The 9,006-nt window shown below is 49.0% G+C and overlaps 1 pseudogene; it reads right to left on the reverse strand.

Annotated features, from left to right (window-relative positions):
- Positions 1–18: 18 nt before the first annotated feature.
- Positions 19–8,618, reverse strand: LOC136540104 (probable leucine-rich repeat receptor-like protein kinase IMK3; annotated as a pseudogene).
- Between the last annotated feature and the right edge of the window lie 388 nt (positions 8,619–9,006).

The raw sequence follows: 9,006 nt of genomic DNA on the forward strand, positions 1-9,006 counted from the left end.
TGCTTCTGGCAGGTACAAACGAATTCAGGAATTAAAGAATCACATCGCAACCAAAATTCTCCTACCCCCTACACCTGTACTGTACAGACTGAAAAAACGGGTAGACTCTGAAGTCTACTTATTAAGAACCTGAAGTAACTGAGAACTGTAAATTTCAGTCTGCAAGAGGCTGACTACTCTGTAAATGTAGATTTCGTCTCGTCCGTGACACTGGTGGCGGTCGCGGTAGTATGGCTCGGCTCACCGGTGAAGGACGAGGCGGCAGAGACAGCTACTGAGGGCTTGATCTGCTCAAGCTGCCGCAGCACCTGCTGTGCCTCGGGCCTCGCTGGTGGCGAAGGATCGACACAATGCAGTGCCAGTTTCAGCGTCTTCACCAGCTCCTCGCCGGTCTCTGAGCCCGCGTCCGCGTCCTTCATGAGCTCCAGGTCGAACACCTCGTTGGTCCACTCCTCCTCGACGACCGAGGCCACCCACTGCGGCAGGTCGAGGCCGTTGGTCGTGTCCCCGGGCGACTTGCTAGTCAGGAGCTCGAGCATGACCACCCCGAGGCTGTAGATGTCGGTCTTGGTGTTGGCCTTCTTCAGCTTGGAGAGCTCCGGCGCGCGGTAGCCGAGCGCGCCCGCGGCAGCGATCACGCTGGAGTTGGCCGCCGCGCTCATGAGGTGCGACAGGCCGCAGTCGGCGATCTTGGCGTCGTTGCCTTCGTCCAGGAGGATGTTGTTGCTGGTGATGTTGCCGTGCACCATGTTGGCGTCGGTGTGTAGGTGGTGCAATCCCCGCGCCAGGTCCATCGCGATGTTCATCCTCGTCGGCCAGTCCAACGGGCTGCTGTCCGGTGCACGAGCTGCGATAATACACATGGTGAAGTTTTGTTAAGCACAAAAAAGAAGCAAATAGATAGCTAAAGAGAATCCGAGCTTTGGAAATTGCACTGAGCAAGTGAGCTTACCATGGAGGAAAGAGGCAAGGTTGCCCTTCGGCATGTAGTCGAACACCAGAAGCTTCTCGCCCTTGGGTCCCAAGTAATAGGCCCTGAGGGCGAGGAGGTTGGGGTGCCGAAGCTTGCCGAGCGCGTTCACTTCAAGCTCGAACTCCTTCTGGCTCTTGGCGATCTTCTCCCGGAGCCGCTTCACCGCGACGTAGCTGCCGTCCTCCATGGTTGCCTTGTACACCGTCCCGTACGTGCTCTTCCCCAGGATCTCTGCGGTCGCGCACAGCAGATCGTCCGCCGTGAACGAGAGCGGCCCGTCGAAGTGGACCAACTTGCCGCCGCCGTCCCCACCGGTGTCAATGCCTGAGCCTGCCTTCCCGACAGTCTTCGTGGTCGCCTCCTTGGCGCCCTTCTTGGGGGGCGAGCTTTCCTTCTTGTCTTTCCTCCAGAAGATGAAGACGCAGCAGAACAGGAGAAAAAAGAGCAGGAGGATGCCTGCCACTGCAATGATGAGCTCCCTTTTGTTGAGCTTCCGGGTTCGCCGCTCCGACAAAGGCACTGGAGGAGACGGCGCCGTCAGTGGGGATGAAGCGGAAGTGCAAATGGCAGAGCCATTGAACCCACAGAGCTGAAGGTTTCCAAGGAACGAGCTAGAATTGAACTTGTTGGATAGAGCTGCAGGCACAGGCCCCGAGAGATTGTTGTAGGACACATTGAAAGAACTGAGATTGACAAGGCCGCTCAAGGAGGCAGGAATTTCTCCGGTGAGGTTGTTCTCTGACACGTCGAACAGTGACAGTGCCGAAAGGTTCCCGATGGTCGCTGGGATTTCGCCATCGAGGACATTCCTGCTCAGGGACAGCTTGGTCAGATTCTTAAGCTCGTCAAAGCATGCCGGGATGTGTCCTCCGATGTCATTGCCATCGAGATTGAGCTCTACTAACAAAGTGAGGCTGCAGAGTGACTCAGGGAGGCTACCACCTAAAAGATTGTCAGAGAGATCAAGCTTTCCGAGCTTTGTGGCGTTGCCAATCCCATCCGGGATGCTTCTGTTAGTTGATCTCTACCGCCCTTATCTCTGCTCCCTGATCGGGGGAACTCAACCCTAATCCGGTTGGTGGGCTCCTGTCGCACAGCTCACATAAAAGGAAGGTGGGGGTGAGAGCTCGGACTACGAGGTTCGCCGTGAGCCGCCACTCACGCCAACATTAACCCTAATCCGATCTAAAGACCGTGCTGCCAGCGACGGGATGAGCCCGCCACCTCTGCCTCGCCCTACAGGATACCGCCGGCGTCACTGGACTTCATCTCGCTGGCGCTGGACGTCTTCTACACCACGGCACCGGCTGCGGTGCATCTACTGAAAAGACGAGGAGCCTACCCGGATCTACGGTTTACACACAGAGGTATACATATTTCGATCCTAACAATGGTATCAGAGCAGGTTACAAGTGTGTATTCCTAACCCTAATCGGGTAAAAGCAAAGAAAAGGGACCGGGGGTGGCGGATGTCACTGGAACCCGGTCACCACTGCCACCGCGCGGGGAGAAAGAACAGATCCGCGTTCGGATCAGAGAAGCAGTAAAGAAAGAGGATTAGGATCTCAAGAACCCTAACCCTAGAACGAATCCCCATCACTAATCGGTTCAATCCGAGAAGAAAGAAAGGAAAACAGAAAAGGAAAAAGAAGAGAGGGGTCGGCACACGAACCCTAACCCTAGATCCATTCGGATCAAAGAAGAAATAGGGCCCTAGGCTCACAGAGCCGAAACCCTAACCCTAGAACGGGGATAATCTGTTCGGGAAATTCAAGCGAAAAGAAAAGAACAAAGAGGAAAAGATGGGTTCAACCGAACCTAACCCTAACTCGCATGGAGAAAGAAAAAAGATGAAAACCATTCGGATGAACTCCGAAAAGGAAAAGAAAAGAAAAATCCAAAGAAGAGAAGAACCTAACCCTAGATCGATTCAGATGTCAAAGAAAAGAAAAGGAAGAACAGCAAATCAGAGAAAAAAAAAGAGAAAAATCCAAACCCTAATCATCGGGCGAACCGTCCCTTCGCCGGCGCGGGAGAAGAAGTGCCGAGCGGGGGCAGTTGCTCGCCGGGCTCGGTCAAGGGGGCGCCGCGGCCAGGCCACTCGACGGCGGCGTGCTCACCCATCGGGGAGCACGCGCGCCGGCGAGGGGGCCGGCGACGGCGCCGTGGCTCGCTGCTCACTCCCGCTCGGTGTCCTCTCGGTGGCTGCGGCTGCGCTGAGGAAGAGAGAAGAGAGAGCGGCGAGCGAAGAGAGAGAAGGGCATGGGGCGAATGAAGCTAGGGTTTTCCCCGGGCGCGCGGCGTCGGGGTTTTTTTTAACTGCGCGAAATCGACGCGCAGCCGTCGATCCCCATCGGACGGCTCAGATCGAGCGGGCTGGCTTTCAGCCCAGGCGGCTGCGCGCGCCAGGCCGAATTCCCGGCCCAGGCCCAGGTTGCGGCCTGGGCGCGGGGGAGAGCGTGGGAAGCGCCCACGCGGGCGTGGGCCGTGGGCCGCCTTGCCATTTTGGGCCGACACAGGAAAAGCAAGAGCCCAGTTTCGGTTTTTTCTTTTTCCTGGAAAATTGAAAATACAAATTGGCTCAAAAGAAAAATAGAAAAAGGTATTTTACCTGTGGGTAAAATTCAAGAAATTGATTGAAAGTTTTTTCCGCTGCTAAAGAAAAAGTACATTCTCCAGTGTTTTGAACCGACATGATATTTAACTGGAGAAAAAGAAAGTTTTTCCAGTAAATATTTATTTCCTGGAAAATGATTAATGGATTAAAGAAAATAGGAAAATCAATTTTCCCTGTGGGTAAAATTCAAGAAAAGAGAGTTTTCCACAGCTAAAGAAGTTGTTTATTATCCAGTTATTTTGAACCAACGTTGTATTTAATTGGAGAAAAGTGAGTTTTCTGCTACTAAAGAAATTATTGATTCTCCAGTTATTTTGAACCAAAGTGGTATTTAATTGGAGAAAAAGATATTTGTCATGGATTATGATGTTGTTATTTTCTGACCAATGTTGTTAATAACAATATCGTAATTTTAATGATTTATGCATTAATTCTATTTCTGTCCAACGGTGATGTAGAATTAGTGTGTAAGAACAATTGTGAAAGTTAACAGTTTATGCATTAATTCTATTTCTGCCCAACGGTGATGTAGAATTAGTGTATAAGAATAGTTGTATGTTTTGATTTTGACCAACGTTGGAATCAAGGCATGCAAATGATGTTATTTTTATGTTAAGAAAAGTTCTGACCTGGTTTTCATCTTGTTTAAGGTGGACTGGGTAGTGTGCCACTTGGGCAACTAAAGAGAGGGATTTTGAATCCCAAAAGATATCCTATGACTCCTTGGGCATAGGAAATGAATCACTACCAACAAGAAAAAGTTTGGCTATGATAAAGAACATGATTGAGCTTACAATTGTGGGCTCAATCTCAGAGTGTGACACGGTCATCGAGTACCTCGATAGAATAAAGAGTCAGTTCACTGGCACTTCAAAGACATATGCTACCCAACTGATAAAGCAGCTGGTGACAGAGTGTTACTCTGGAAATGGTGACATAAGAGAGCTCACGATGCGTTGTCGAAATTATGGCCCTATCGTTTATGCCATATTTCGAGGGGGAGAATAGAAAGACAAGTCAAGAATGATATTCTTCCTCCATTAGAGCTCTCAGATTAAGAACAATGCAGAGAATGCATAAAAGAAAAGTATATAAAGAAGATTAAGAAAGATGACAAACGGATTATTCACACAGACATTTGTGGTCAGTTTCCTGTAAAGAGTGTGGATGGTAATGATTCGTTCATAACATTCACATATGAGTACTCCCATTATGGCTATATTTATCCAATCAAAGAAAGAAAAGATGTACTGGATAAATTCAAGATATTAAAGATTAAGATAGTCAGGTCTGACCGTAGGGGAGTACTGCGGTCGGCATACCCTAAAAGAATAGGATAGTAGCCCAGTATTCTATACCGGGTGAATCTCAGCAGAATAGAGTAGCTAAAAGAATCAATAGCACCCTGATGGATATGGTGGACAGTATGATAAGTTACTTCACCTTACAGTTGAGCCTGTGGATGGAGGCGTTGAAAACGGCCATTCATATTCTCAATAAAGTGTCAAGAAAGTCGGTGCCCAAAACACCGTATGAGTTGTGGACAGAAAGAGTACTCTCACTAAACACTTGAGTGTGTGGGGGAGCCCTGCTGAGGCTAAAGTATTTAACCCAAATATTGGGAAACTAGATCCCAAAATAGTAAGTTGCCATTTCATTGGCTACAAAGAAAAGTCAAAAAGTTTTCGTTTCTACTATCTAGAGTGACATACAAAGTTTGTGGAAACGAGACACGCTGTTTTCCTAGAGGATGAAAAGATAAGGGGGAGCATGGTAGCTCGAGAAATTGTCCTTGAAGTGAAACGGGTGTATGCGCCCACTCCAATAATTCATAAGCCAATTTTCTCACTACATGCTGTCGCTGCACCGACAGTGCAAGATACTATAGTGTCAGCACCTGTTGTTATTCCATCTGTGGTAACAATAAATGAAAATGAGAAACATGTTCTTCAGGATCCTATAGAACCTATTGCCACACATGAGGGGGAGCAACAACAGCCTCAAACAGTAGATGTGCCAAATATGGAGGCCCCTAGAAGGTCTCAAAGAGTTAGAAAATCAGCTATTTCTGCTGATTATGAAGTGTATAACACTAAGGAATTTCAAATGGAGGATGATCCCGCCTCGTTTGAAGAAGCCATGAGTAGTGATCAGTCATCATAGTGGCTTGAGGCCATGGAAGATGAAATGAAATCATTGAATGCTAATAAAGTTTGGGACTTGGAAATAATTCCTAAAAGAGTCAAAACAGTAGGCTATAAATGGGTCTACAAGACTAAACATGACTCTCAAGGGAATATAGAGACATATAAAGTGTGACTTGTGGCAAAAGACTTTATGCAAAGAGAAGGGATTGATTACAATGAGACCTTTTCTCCAGTCTCATGTAAAGTTTCCTTCAGAATCATAATGGTATTAGTGGCACATTACGATTGAGAATTACATCAGATGGATGCAAAGACGGCATTTCTCAACAGAGACTTGGAGGAAAATGTTTACATGGCACAACCGAAAGGTTTTGTCATGGAAGGAAAAGAACGAATGGGATGTCGCCTAAAGAAATCCATTTATAGATTAAAGCAAGCTTCAAAACGGTGGTACTTGAAGTTTGATCAGACAATAAGGCATTTTGGGTTTGAAGAGAATGTAGAGGATAATTGTGTCAATACAAAGTTTAAGAATGAGAAGTTTATCTTCCTTGTCCTGTATATAGATGATATCTTACTTGCTAGTAGTGATGTCAGTCTACTACTGGAGACAAAGAAATTTGATATGAAAGATCTTGGTAAAGCTTCGTTCGTTCTAGGGATCGAGTTTCACCAAGATAGAAGAAAAAGGGTATAAGGACTGTCACAAAAGGCATACATGGAAAAGATCTTAAAGAAATTCAGTATGCACAAATGTAGTCCCTCACCTGCTCCTATAGTCAAGGGCGACAGATATAGGGATTTTAAATGCCCCAGGAACCAATATGAGCTCAATCGATAAAGTAAAAGTGGTTCCATATGCTTCAGCTGTCGGAAGCTTGCAACATGCTCAAGTATGTACGCGCCCTGACTTGGCATTTGTTACCGGGTTTTACTTGGCAGATTCCAGAGCAATTCTGGAATAGAACACTGAAATTAGTAAAGAAAGTCTTGCATTATTTGCAAGGAACAAAAGGCCTCATGATGACATATAGAAGATCTGATTCACTCCACATGGTGGGATATTCAGATTCTGATTATGCGAGAGTGAATGCATATCCAGACGTGGATTTTCTATCATCTCGCAAAGGAGAGCTATTTCATGGAAAAGCTCAAAGCAAAAGCAAACCGTCACTACATCGTCCACAATGTATGACAGTTTGTAGCGTGATATGAGGCAACGAGCAGGTGAACTAACTAAAGAAGTTCATACCCGGTTTGAAGGTGGTTGACGACATCTATAAACCACTAAAGTAATACTGCGATTATAATCTGGCAGTACAGGATGCTCACAACATAAGTCAAGTGGTGCTGCCAAACACATTGACATAGAGTATTATGTTGTGAAAGATAAAGTCCGGGATCAAGTCATAAGTCTTGAGCATATAAGAACAGAAAGGATGCTCGCGGATCCGCTTACAAAAGGCTTACCACCCAACATGTTCAGAGGACATGGTGTTCAGAGAACATGTAGCTAGCTTGCGTTTAAGGAAAAGCCTAAAATATTCCTGGACAAAAGAAGGCCCAAAGATAAGTATCTATTTCAGAACAGAGTAGTGAGTTGTAGCTGTTAAGTCTATCGGCAATGGACCGTGACGATGAGACATGCTCTATGAGCTAATCTGTAATGGAATGAACAAAAGTAAATGATATGAAAGTAAAAGATGGAATGAGATCAAGGAGGAGAATGTTAGTTGATCTCTACCAATAGGCCCAACGGCCTATTGGGCCCTTATCTCTGCTCCCTGATCGGGGGAGCCCAACCCTAATCCGGTTGGTGGGCCCCTGTCGTACAGCACACATAAAAGGAAGGTGGGGGTGAGAGCTCGGACTACGAGGTTCGCCGTGAGCCGCCACTCACGCCTACAGTAACCCTAATCCGATCTAAAGACCGTGCTGCCAGCGACGGGATGAGCCCGCCACCTCTGCCTCGCCCTACAGGATACCGCCGGCGTCACTGGACTTCATCTCGCTGGCGCTGGACGTCTTCTACACCACGGCACCGGCTGCGGTGCATCTACTGAAAAGGCGAGGAGCCTACCCGGATCTACGGTTTACACACAGAGGTATACACATTTCGATCCTAACAGCTTCCACTGATCAAATTGCTAGCGAGAGAAAGATCGTGGAGCAATCTGAGATTGCCAATGGTGGGCGGAATCACACCGCTGAGATTATTGTTGTTGAGCTGAAGGGATTCGAGGAACGGGAGGGAAGTGAGGCTGGTCGGCACGACACCGGATAGGTTGTTGTACGCGAGGTTGATCCTATAGAGCCGAGTGGCATTGGCCAGAGTGGAAGGGATACTCCCCGAGAGGAAGTTGCCGCTGAGGTCGAGCGTCTGAAGGAGCGCGCAGCCGCCGAGTGCCGGGGGCACGGCGCCGGCGAAGCGGTTGTTGTGGAGGTAGACGCCGCGGAGCTCGCGGAGGAAGCCGAGCGCGGCGGGCACCTGGCCCCCGATGATGTTGTCGTGGAAGCTGAACCTCCGGAGCGCGGTGAGCTGGCCGACCTTGTCGGAGAGCGCGCCGGCGAGACCCTTGAAGGGGAGCTGGATGGCCACGACCTTGCCCTGCGCGCACTTGATCCCCGCCCAGCCGCCGGAGCAGGCGTCCAGGCCCGTGCCGTTCCAGCCGGCCAGGAACCCGCGTGGGTCCACCAGCGCCTGGCGGATGGCCTGCAGCCCCTGCAGGTCCGCCTGTGCGATCACCACGCCGTCCGATCGCTACCCGCGCGCCGGCACCGCCGCCGCCGCCAGCGGCAAGTGCAGCACGAGCAAGCCCCCAACTTGCTGTTGCTTCCTTCTGCAATGGACGCCGGCGCGGCAGCAGCTCCGCACACCCATGGCTAGTGCAACTAGCTAGTAGCTAACTCTAGCTAGAATCTAGTGTACCTAGCCCAATGCAGCCGCTCCTACCTATAGGAGGAGCTCGAACTTTTGAGCGAGTTTTTTCTTGGTTTCTGGTTCTGCTAGCGGGGAAAGCGATGGTACCGCGCTCTATATAAGCGTTGCAGGTACTAGTACATTGGCAGAAGAACAGAAAAAGGAGGGAATAATTTAGCTGCTAACCCGATTCAACTCAGATGCGCTAACTAACGGCTAGCTCAGTCCCTCTGCAGAGGGAGACGATTTGGAGTTTTCAAACCAGCTCGTCCTATACGTTACGGACGCGGGCGCTGACATCGTGGGTCCCGCGCGGCAGGAAAGAATCCGATCTTTATCCATTCAGGGC

This window comes from Miscanthus floridulus, chromosome 2 (genome assembly GCF_019320115.1).
Source record: "Miscanthus floridulus cultivar M001 chromosome 2, ASM1932011v1, whole genome shotgun sequence".
In the NCBI taxonomy this organism is placed as follows: domain Eukaryota; kingdom Viridiplantae; phylum Streptophyta; class Magnoliopsida; order Poales; family Poaceae; genus Miscanthus; species Miscanthus floridulus.